Source organism: Lolium rigidum, chromosome 1, assembly GCF_022539505.1.
Source record: "Lolium rigidum isolate FL_2022 chromosome 1, APGP_CSIRO_Lrig_0.1, whole genome shotgun sequence".
NCBI classification, from domain to species: Eukaryota; Viridiplantae; Streptophyta; class Magnoliopsida; order Poales; family Poaceae; genus Lolium; species Lolium rigidum.
Window position 1 is genome coordinate 250,332,668 of NC_061508.1, and position 12,684 is coordinate 250,345,351.

A 12,684-nucleotide genomic window follows, 5' to 3' on the forward strand; every position below is an offset into this window, starting at 1 on the left:
CGCGTTGGGGCCCGTCAAAAGGATAGGCAACGCAACCAGGAGGGCACCCAACCCTCAGAGCTTAGTGCTCTTTATGGATAGTATGCCATTAAAAATCTTGACAATCTGAGCTCTGTTTGAATTTTGCATGATACAAATAATTCAGTAGTTCAATGTCCACGCAAGTTTTCTAATTTTTAGTTTTAGTCTGATATCCTACTGAATCTTGTGCAACCATGAATTTGTATCCAAGCACTGAAGAAGAATTTCTCTAGAGGGCTTGAAGTTTCTGAGAGTTGTTCTCAAGTGCATCATCTACATCCCTTTTAAGTACGATAGCAGGAAGCAAGAAAGCAAGAAGTTTTGTGCTATCTCATGTAATTTCACGAGGCTGTGTTGTCAAAATTATGAGATAGGTGGACGTTATGAAGTTCGTATTTTAATCATATTTTGAATTTTCTCACATGTATTGTCACCCGTGGCAACGCACGGACATTTTACTAGTTGTACATATACTCATCCATGTGAGCATGCTTAGTTGGTTCATGTGAGGTATATGTTATTTAAGAAAGTCTAGTAGTTCATGATCTCTCATGATTAGCTCCAATTTATTAATATGAGTAGCATGTCATGGATGTTTGCTTGCATTGTTTTATTCATAAGTAAGTATGGCATTGTGGTATCCTCCTCTGAATAATTCATTTATATCGACTTGGCACATGCTCACGCATGCATATGACTGAACAAGAGTCAATTAAGCCTCAATGATTTACATTGCTTCAGAGTTCTTGTATCACTTTTATGCCTCGGTTAATTTATTTTGCCGCAAGCATGATTATGACAGTTATTGCTCTCTTGATTTGTCGCTCCCTAGTCTTTTGCTAGCCTTCACTTGTACTGAGCGGAAACGCTGCTCGTGCCTCCAAACACATGAAAACCAAGTTATTCCAGAGTGTCCACCATAAATACCTATGCATGGCATTTCAAACCATTCCAAGTAAATTCTCATGCGCTACCTTTAAAACCTTCAAAATGCTTCTCAATTTGTGTTTATGTTTCATAGCTCATGAGGAAGTATGTGGTGTTTAGCTTTCAACCTTGTCATTTACTTTTGACGGACTCTCATATGGAATAGTGGCACATCCGCTTATCCAATAATTTTGCAAAAAGAGTCGGCAATGGGATTCCCAGGTCCCGAATTAATTAAACTTAAATAGACACTCCTCCATGGTTTGTGATTGTTGGACGGCACCCGAAGGATTCGGTTAGCCATGGCTTGTGTAAGCAAAGGTTGGGGGGAGTGTCATCATCATAATAAAACTAAAATAAAAAGGCACTCCTTCATGGTATGAGATTGTTGGCGGGCACCCGAGGATTCGGTTAGCCATGGTTTGTGTAAGAAAGGTTGGAAGGAGTGCCACATAAAAATGCAAATAATTCATGGGAGCCGCTCTTGAAAGTCCGGTTGGCGAGGTAGTTAGTGTACCCATTACCATTCGTTGACAACAACAAACACCTCTCAAAATAATTTTACTCCTGATTTATAAAAATGAAAAGCTCTAGCGCATGTTAATCCCTGCTTCCCTCTGCGAAGGGTCAATCTTTTACTTTTATGTTGTGTCTCCATTATTTCTTTGAGCACTTTCTTGAGAGCACAACTTGTCATTCTTAGTATAATATGCTTGTCTCAAAATATGATTGATTGTGGTATAACTTTGATGCTTTTATCTTTGACAATCACTACTTCTAGTCTTTCTATGAACTCCGGAGGTGCCCGGGCATTTATGTTTTGCCAATCAAATACGAGCAAGCGAGATACCACTTTATCATACTCTCTTATGAACATTGCAATCCTGTTTATATACATGATTCATGATGCTTATTATTAATTGTTGGTACCTCTTCATGATTGACATAGCTGTTAGATGATCTTATTTGCATGTACCTTATTATGAACTGCTCAAGTATTAGCCATATCATGAGAATTTATACATCATATGAGCAAATGTGTTCGTGAAAGTTCTTTTATCGCTCAGCTTGTTAACTGAATTGCTTGAGGACAAGCAATAAGCTAAGCTTGGGGGAGTTGATACGTCCAAAACGTATCTACTTTCCCAAACACTTTTGCTATTGTTTTGCCTCTAATTTGTGTATTTTGGATGCAACTAACACGGACTAACGCTGTTTTCAGCAGAACCGCTCTCGGTGTCTCGTTTTTGTGCAGAAATCCAACTTTCGGGAAAAACCTCGGAATTTATGCGAAGGCCCTATTTTCCCGGGAAACTAACGGAGCCGAAGGGCAATTGAAGTGGAGGCCCGAGGGCCCCACACCATAGGGCGGCGCGGCCCAGGGGGGGCCCGCGCGGCCCTGTGGTGTGGCCCCCTCGGCCGGCCTCCGACGCCCCCTTCGGACTACTTATTCGCCTCGACCTAAAAACGCACGGAAAAAGTCGAAGTCGCCGTAAACCCTACGAACGCCGCCACATCGCGAAACTCCGTCGCGGGAGCCGAAGTCTCCGTTCTGGCACTCCGCCGGGACGGGGAATTGGAGGAGATCATCACCGCCATCACCGCCAATGCCTCTCCATCAACCAGCAATGTTTCCCCCATCCATGTGTGAGTAATTCCCCCGCTGTAGGCCGAAGGGGATGGTAGGGATTGGATGAGATTGGTCATGTAATAGCATAAGATTGTTAGGGCATAGTGCCTAGTGTCCGTAGATGGTACTTTTATGATATTGTTGCAACTTGTTATGCTTAATGCTTGTCACTAGGGCCCGAGTGCCATGATCTCAGATCTGAACATGTTATTATTTCATCATGATATTCGTTGTTTATGATCTTACCCGCAAGTTGTATACACATGTCGCCGTCCGGAACCAATGGCCCCGAAGTGACGAAATTGGGACAACCGGAGGGGATGGTAGTGATGTGAGGATCACATGTGTTCACGGAGTGTTAATGCTTTGCTCCGTACTCTATTAAAAGGAGTACCTTAATATCCAGATAGTTTCCCTTGAGGCCCGGCTGCCACCGGCGGGTAGGACAAAAGATGTTGTGCAAGTTTCTCATTGCGAGCACGTACGACTATAATTGGAACACATGCCTATTGATTGATTAGTACTTGGACACCGTTTTATTATTATCTCGCAAATGCCCTTCTATGATTGTTACATGAGTTTCTCTCATCCATGCAACGCCCGTTATCCGTCCCCGTGCCTACGGTATTTTAATCCTCGCTGTTTACTATAATCACTACTCGCTGTCTTTGTTACTCTCTGCTCGTTATTTCACTACTCGCTGCTACTATAAAACTGTTACTACTCGATAAACTCTTGCGAGCAAGTCTGTTTCCAGGTGCAGCTGAATTGACAACTCCGCTGTTAAGGCTTTCAAGTATTCTTTGTCTCCCCTTGTGTCGAATCAATAAATTGGGTAATACTTCCCTCGAAGACTGTTGCGATCCCCTATACTTGTGGGTCATCAAGCCGCCGGACCCAAACCCTCGCCGTGCCAGTCCTGCCTCTCGTCGACGTAGGCGACGACTGTGCGTCGTTAGATCATCTTTTAATCCTACGGTCCAAAAGCAGAGCTTACCGCTTCAGCGTTTAAACCTCACTGACGTCTGGGCCCCACCTGTCAGGCGGCCCGCTGCGTGCGAGACACGCTAGCTAGGCCGGCCCAACCCTTTTTCCCCTTCTGGCCCGTTAAGCTTTCCCGCCTAGCCCATTTGTTTCAAATTCGAATTAATTCGTTTCAATAAATTTCAATACTGGTGCCCAATTCAAAATTGAATAGCTTCAAATCCACTGAACCATTTTTGATCAATTTTATATGTTGGAAAGCTTGTCAAATTCTCTATCCAACCACATTGGATTCAACCTCATAGCTGTTGTAGATTTTGAACAATGAAAATAACAAGACAGAGAGTTTTCAGAATTCAAATAAATTTATAAAATCAACCATGATGAGTTTTGAGGTGATTCAAATTCTCATAGTTCACTTTTCAAATAACCTAAGTGATTATGCAAAAATATGATATGGGTACTGTATATGATCATGGGCTAGAGCAAAATATTGGCTATATAGTCAAATTCTAGCCCATTTAAACTATTTCAAAATTAGGGTTTCAAATCTATGAGGTGTAGCACCTCATTTAAATCATCTTCCCCAAGTGTTATGAAGTGATGTGATGACCATAGTTGCAAGGTCTCATACTTGCTCACTTGAGGATCTTAAAACACATAGTTACTTAAATTGCATGAGACAATAAATCTCATTTAAACCATTTTCCCCAAATAGTAAATATGAAGTGTTGACCTTGGTCAACATAATCTCATACTTGGTATTTGAGGAAATTAAATCTTAACAAGGTTTGATGAGAGGAAATTATTTCTCCAAACTAAAGAGAAACCCTAATCCACATTTCAATGAGAGGAAATTATTTTCCTAACACTAAGAAAACCCTAGCATAATTTTGGGTAGCAATGTTAAGTGATGATGCTAGATCATTTGTGTGAGCCATTAAGGCTAACTAGTCTACTTAAGTATTGTTTGGTGATTGTATCCTCGTATTTCGTTTATAGACGCTAGTACCGGAGACTATCAAGAGGAGGGGGTTTTCTACCAAGAGGAAGAAGAAGAGAACTTTGATCACTACCCTAATCAAGGCAAGCTAATATTCTTGCAAGTTGACCGAGTGCAAAGCTCTACAAGAGCAAGGCACCATTACATATTACTTTATGCTTAATGATCCTACCCCAAGTTTTTACCTTACAAGTTTTGACTTTGGCTTATCAAAGTTTATTTTTGATTCATGATTCACTTGGTCTAGATATGGAGTAGTACAAGAGCATCACACTTAGCCTAGAGAGCTACAATCTAGCTAGCACCCCCCATGACTAGTTGCTAGTGCTAAAATTAAAGTTGACTACTCTAGCTGGGAAAATGTGAATCTTTGACTTTGAAAACCTTGGAATGATGAGTCATTCTATTGAAAGATTTTGAAGGTGAATATGACTTGTGAATGACTTGGTGAATTTTACAAAACTGATGGTTCGGTTCGGATGCGATACCATTCCAATTTCAAGTACCCCCACAATATCTGAATCTGGGTAAGGCTTAACTAGAAACTTATGTATTTTAGTATGGGTTCCCTCTGAACAAGCGTCATAGGGGTTATGCCGAGGCTGCCTCCACTGAAAGTGAAATGACGTTAAATGAGGTGAATATCCTACCCAAGCCCTGTGCAGTTCCCGGGTTGGCGGTTTGTTATCACCGGGAGGCCAAGCTCATGGGGAGAGGTGCCTATACTAGGGTATGTAAATGAAAGGTTATGATTGATAGTTCGTGCACTGAGTGCGATAAATCAGGGCCAGTTACCCCTGACGGACTATTGCAATTATTGTGGCACAAGTGTATGACCTCTGCAGAGTTTAAACTATTCAAATAGCCGCGTCCGCGGTCATGGACAGTTGGAAATGCCATACTGTTCCGTCATTAGAATTTTTCCAAAATATGAATGGTGACTTGTGACTTAAGTTTGAAAGGTTACTTTGACTTTGAATCACAACAGAGTTGTGGGAATGACACTAATGTTCCCACTTGAGTTTTGTTAGGCAAATGAGGAGTCTTGTTTACTAAATGTTTATGAAATAAAACTGGCTTTATGCAAATGAACCTAGAGCTTAGAACCCCATTGATATAATTGTTAGTGCTTACACTAGTATTAGTTTGCGAGTACTTTAAAGTACTCATGGCTGTGTCCCTGGCTATTCAAATGGCCAGACTATGAAGATGAGCCCCAGTACCAGGATGAAGGACAGCAGGACGTCTACGACAACTAGGACTACTCCTGACGTCAACAGTTGCCTGTGGAACAGATGGACCACAACCGCTACTTCGCTTCCGCTATGTGTTTTGTAATTGATCACTAGATCAACTATTATTGTAAGACAAGATCATGTGATCCTTTGATGTAAGACAATTATGCGTTGTAATGAATGATGTTCTGTGATACCAATCTATTATGTCTCGCAAAAACAATATTCCTGGGATTGCGATGTATGGCATAATAGGCATCTGGACTTAAAAATTCGGGTGTTGACAATATTTTACCGTAACAAAGACATAGTCCAGAGGGGGGATGAGGAGGCGCCACAGGGCGGCTAGACCACCCCATGGCGCGGCCAAAGGTGGGCCCGTGCCAAGGGGTGGTGTGGGCCCCCCAGGAGGCCACCGACCTCACCCTTCCGCATATTTATTTATGATCTCGAGAAAAACCTAAATACCCGAGCCTCCATCCATGAAAAGTTTCGTCGCGGCCGCCATCGCAGACCCTAGCTCGGGAGGGTTCTGAAGCTCTTCCCGGCACCCTGCCGAAGAGGGAGATCATCACCGGAGGCCTCTACATCGCCGTGCCCGCCTCCGAAGTGGTGTGTGAATAGTTCATCCTTGGACTATGGGTCCATAGCAGTAGCTAGATGGTTGTCTTCTCCAATTTGTGCCTCATGTTTAGATGTTGTGAGCTTCCTATCATGATCAAGATCATCTTTATGTAATGCTACATGTCGTGTTTGCTGGGATCCGATGAATATTGAATACTATGTTGAGATCGATTATATACTTGTCAAATGTTATTTGTGATCTTGCATGCTCTCCGTTGCTAGTAGATACTCTGGCCAAGTAAATGCTTGTGACTCCAAGAGGAAGTATTTATGCTCGATAGTAGATTCATGCCTCTAGTTTTCTGGAAGAGTGACAATAACTTCTAAGATTATAGATGTGTTGTTGCTACTAGGGAGAAAAATGTTTTATCCAAGGGTAATTCTATTGTTTACTTTACACACATTGCTTAATGCGATAATCTGTTGCTTGCAACTTAATACTGGAAGGGGTTCAGACGATAAACGGAAGGTGGATTATTAGTCATAGACGCAGTTGGATTACGGTCTATGTATTATGTTGTAATGCCCAAATGAATCGCATAGTAATCATCTTGTCATGTATGGTCTTTATTTTGTCAATTGCCCAACTGTAATTTGTTCACCCAGCATGTTATTTATTTTTACGGAGAGACACCTCTAGTGAACTGTGGACCTCTATCCTTTCTTTTACACTGCAAATACCTGTTCTATTTTATTGCCAGCTCCCATGGCAACAACTCTTTTTCTAGCATTCACACACTGTTCTTTATTTCACTGCAAACAAACTTCTCTTTCCACACTATACGTCTAATCCTTTGTGTGCAGCAAAACCAGTGAGATTGACAACCTCACTATAAGTTGGGGCAAAGTACTTTGGTTGTGTTGTGTGCAGGTTCCACGTTGTTGTTGATGCTGGTAGTGCGCCCTGCCACAAGTCAGCTAGCAACACCTTCAGAAGTCACGCATTTCTTCTACTGGTCGATTAAACCTTGGTTTATTACTGAGGGAAAACTTGCTACTGTGCTCATCATACCTTCCTCTTGGGATTCCCCAACGGTGTGCAATCTACGCTCATTAGACCCTATGTTCCATCTTCTTGGCCCTGCTCTTTCTTCCCTTTGATAGCGCCCAGGACATTGTCTCAAAACCATCATCATCCTCTGGGTCTAAATCACCATCTTGCCATTCATCATCAGATGGCACATAATCTGCTGGTGTTGTGCTCTGCTGGCTACAATGTGATCTGGTGGTAGGCCATTTCCTCACTGGCAATTTCTTTTTCATCACTACAACTGTCTCTTGCAAAACCTCACACTCACTGTCATCACCAGAAGCTTCTGAATCACAAAATATGTCTCCAGCCTCCTCATTCTCACATAACTGCCTGCTTCCACCTCTCTTTCTCTTCTTCAAGTCAATAGTTCTCTCATTCAGCTCACTTTCTTCATCATATTCAGTCTCAACTTCATCCTATTCCATGAAATATCCATCTTGTTCATCATCTGAAGATCCTTCTTTGTCTTCTGCAATTTCTTCTTGCCCATCATCTAAAGAGCCTTCTCTTTCTTATGCAATTTCTTTTTGCTCATCAACAATCTGCTTGCCCTTTCTCATTATTGCTCTGCTGGGTGCACATGTAGAGCATAGCTGAATCTTCACTGTACTGAAAAAACTCCTCCTGGCTGGGTAAAACCACAACATCACCATCCACTGTGTAAACAATAGGATTACCTATTTCTGACATAGGAATTTGCTCTTCTACTGCTGCTTTGTTGATGTTTCCTGCCAGTGTGCTACCTCTCTTAATAACAGTGACATTTATGCACTTCTTCTCCTCATATAGCTCAATCATATGCTCCACCTTGCTCATTCCGTCCAGTACTTCCATTCCATTCCAGCAATCCCTTTGTCCTTTTCTTTCACAAAATACATGCAGTCATTGATTCCATACCCCTCTCCCTCAATTAGAGCTAGCAAATTCAGGTATGTGATGTCTAATCGGCATAAACAACGTTTTAAATTGTCATGTCCATCTAAATTGAACCTTACATCCCATGTTTCGTCATCCAGACTACAAATATTGAGATGAAGAATATTTAGTTCTCTATTTTGCATTCCACAACCTAGACCAAATCGGTAACACAGTGGAAAAGATGTGAGAAAAGAATTACTTACTCGATGCCGCCGAGGAATCCAGATGTCCAACGGGTGCTGTCGGTAGGGTGCTCCTTCCAAACCTTGGCCACGGCGGCGGCGGCAGCCTTCTCCGATGAATAAAACTTGAGGGTCACCGCAGTCAAGCTCCAGCAGCAATCCACGTCCGCCGCGACCTGGCCCCCACAGATCGGCAAAGTCTCCATCGCCACCCTCACCATCAATGCCACCATCTCTTCCAGCTCCGGCGCCGCCGACCGGTGAGGTGAGGTTGGACGAACCTGCCACCGCAAGTAGGCCCCCCAAATCAGCAAACTCGCCGTCTCCACCCTCTCCCTCAACGCCACCGTATCTTCCAACTCCGGCGCCGCCGATCGGTGAGGTCAGACCGGACGAATTTGCCGCAGGCATGGCTACCGTGCGTGAGCGGGAGAGGGAGAAGTGAGGTGGACTGCCTCCAACCCTGTCGGAACGGGGGATGTTAGGGCACCGGCCACGCCGTTAATGGACGTTAACGCCCGCTGTCTAAGTTGTGCCACGTAAGCCTGACAGTGGGCCCAGAATGTCAGTTTCCTCATTAAAAACAGTTCGGACATGAATCAGTGCATCTTGCAACGTGTTAACCGTAGAGTGGTTGTTTTTTAAAACTTTTTCGAATAGTGGTGGTTTTCTAAAACATCTGCCTGATATGTGGTGGTTTTTTTGTAATTTTCTCGGTGCAAACTATTTGTGTGCCCTTCAAAAAAACTTAAGAGTCCTACGATTTTAAAGGATCTTTTCGGGTCTATGTTTTCTACAAAAATTGTGAAAAAATGTTATTTTAAGGGTTTGATCACTTTTAAAAATTCTGCTATAGATGCTCACCCTTCAAATTTTAAAACACGGACACATGTGAGTGAAACACATTTTGTTAGTCGGCATTCAGGTAACATATAAATATAGCAGCCCTCAGTTTGTACATAGTTTCAAACTTAAGTTCATGGCAACATCTAACCTAATTTGGTCGCCGCTAACCCTGATTCTTCCAAAATGTAGCTTCAGATGCCTCACCGGAGCCAATTATATTAGGCATGGAATTAAAACACGAAAGTTGCGAGATAGCTCGTGACCGGACTCGCCTCCACTCAAACTCGACGCATAACGAGTTGAGCTGCGTTTCAATTTTTCCGTTAATAAGTACAAGCTAAATGAGCTGAGTTCACCTAGCTGGTGAGTAGCTCGTTTAGTTGGGTAAAAATGCACAATCTAGTCAAACAAGCTAATCCAACCATATCTTATAATCTGCCAATATTATTCTTGTGATATAATTATTGATAGTTGTTGTTTATCAACTAGATTGTTGTGCTACCATGTTTTCATTGATTGTTATGTGTACTTCCTTATCAAATATTCCGTAAAAATACATCATACGTTATAAATGTTCCGGTGCCACTTCTTCTCCTCCTTATAACTATCCATGACTGTTTTTGTCCTAGCATGACCACTTGATAAAATGTGGAGGAAAGTAGGGGAAATAGCCGATACTACTGCAAGAATTTCTCTTTAGCTTATAGGCATTGTTCATGTGATTGGTTTAGTAGGTGTTTTCTTTTACGGTTCATATTCTGGATTGGGTTCATCTCTATAGTAATCAAAGGGATCAAATTGTAAACATGAAAATGTAGGAGCTTAGCGGGTCCTTACCCTCTTTATGTGATTAGCGCGGAAAGGATCCGCGGAATTCTTACTCTTATAGCACGACTTTAATTTTTAATTTTTAATCTCTTCGATGTATCCTGAAAATCTTTGATTTAGTTTCCAATAATAAACTAATAAAACCTTAATCGAAACTGCTCAACTAGTCTAACCTAAAAATAAAAACCATCCTTCAATGGAAGAGTTTATGCTTTTTTTGCAAAACATTTGTTAGTTTGAAATTGAACTTACCCTCCTCCTCCCTCACTAGGTTCTCTCGCTCGATGATGACGCCCGTGCAGAAGAGGAGGTCATTCAAATCCTTGTCCTTGTAGCCGGCGCTTGGCAGTCCACGCAAGCAATAGGCGGGACCATTTTCCGATCAACATGGTGACCCCGGTCGAGGTCGGCATCATCGCAGAAGTCTTCATGGTTGATCTTCTCGTGTGCGCGCTCCTCCATCTTCGCCGGAAGAGGAGAGGAAGCTCGCCCCGACTCCGTGTTGTTGGCCTCAAAGGAAGAACGTGGGCACCTACGTGAGGCCGAAGTTGTTGTGGCACCGAGCGCCGCGTTCGAGCGTCGCTTATGCGCCTCGTCGTTGTCGCAGGCGGTTCCGTGCGAGGATGCCCCGTGACCTTCTCGGCCGCGTCCCGACTCCGATTGAAGACCTCCTCGACGATATAGTGTGACGGGGGTGCAAGATCTGTAGGTTTCGGGCGCGGTGCGGTCCTTGATGGCAGAATTGCGGAGGGGAATGTGGCAGAGGGGTAGAGGATGCGGTGGGGAAGAGCTCAGGTTTGCGCTTGTATACTACGGCCGGTACATATAGCGGCCACACGAGGAAGTTTTCGGTGGGCTATACGAAATAGAGGGCCACACGTGTGTACGGGTTCTATTCTGTAAAAAATCGTCCAAATCTATACATTGGCCAGAAGTTTAAATTCGAGGCCGATAGACCTGGTTTGCTAGAGATGCTCTAACACGGCCCTGGCCGAGCAATGATACCCTGCGACCAACCGCCTTTCCTTTCATTTCTTTTTTGCTAATAGAACTTTTTGGTTGAAATTTGTGAATAATTTAACTCACTACTAGTTGTTTTAGATACATTCGGTCGTTGCGACGAAAGGTCTCGCTACAGAGATCCATAATTTGAAACAGCAACACTAACACCATCAAGACAACACCAGAAGATCAGCTTCGCCGTAAGCGACGCCTCCAATAAGGAAACATTGCACAAACGCTGTCGTCGCCCGATCATAGATCTTAGGTTTTCACCCTGAAGAAAGTCATCTCTCTCAAAACAATGTCTTCAACAAAAACATTGCCAGACACAACCAATTAAGGCCAGACCTTGGGCTTTCACCCTGAAAGATAAGACTCTGAACTTCTCCTATGCAGTCGCCCCCACATACCAATTCACTGTTTCAAGTCACGAAGCACCAAGCCAATTCCACCTCACCACCAAGATCCGACCATCATAGCTATTCCACCGATCTTGGCTTGATGACCTTCTCCGCTAGCACCATGGAAAGAAAACGAACTCCATGATATTAACAGCCAGCAGAGCTTCGAAGCGCTCCCTCTGAAACCAAACGGTCAGATAAAAAAACATGGGTGCGAACGACCGAAACCACCCAATCTAGTAATCTTCAGGCATTTATCGTTCAATGAATTTCGCCGGCAGGGCCTTCCGGAACCCGACAATCCACCCAAACTGGTGGGAACAAGCATCCAACAAATCTTCAAACTTGGTGCGATAAGAATCGTAGAACCACCACCTTTATTCTTCGACGCGGACGAAACAGCCCCCATGCCGCCATCCGCCGCCCGACGACGACGAAGGAGGTTCAGAAATCGATCATCGCCTCGCTAAGTCGTCGCCGCCAAGCCCATGGCGGCCGCAGATAAGAAGACTCGGCAGAAGTTGCGTACCCCGGCCATGAATCCGGTGCCGCTACCCATGGTTGCTCGAACGACACGGCCAAGGCTGTCCTCGCAGCAGGCCATGGAAGGCAAAGCAGCGACCGAGCCACCGTAGGCCCAGATCGGACCCAGATTGGACCCATGCCGCCGCCAGTTCGCCGTGCCACCGTCGTCCAACCGCCGGCATCCAGCACCAAGGCCAGCCCCGTGCGCCCCTACGCCAAGACGACGCAGGGAAAGACCCACCCCGGCGCCGACAACCGTCGTGCCCCAGAGTCTCCACCGCCGCGGCCACCCGGGGCATCTTCGTTGGGTCAAGCTAGCAAGGCAGCCACGCGCCCGCCTGTGGGCGCCGCACGCCCGCTCGAGCCCGCCGCGCGCCCGCCCGTGGCCGCCGCTTCCGCCTGCAGCGCCCCTGCGCCGGGAAACGCGAGGGGAAGATTAGAGGCGGAGAAGAACCGCCCCGCCGCCACCATCCTTGAGGCGCGCCCGGCTGCGCCGGCGCCCCCTCCGGCGGCGGCGCTGCGGGG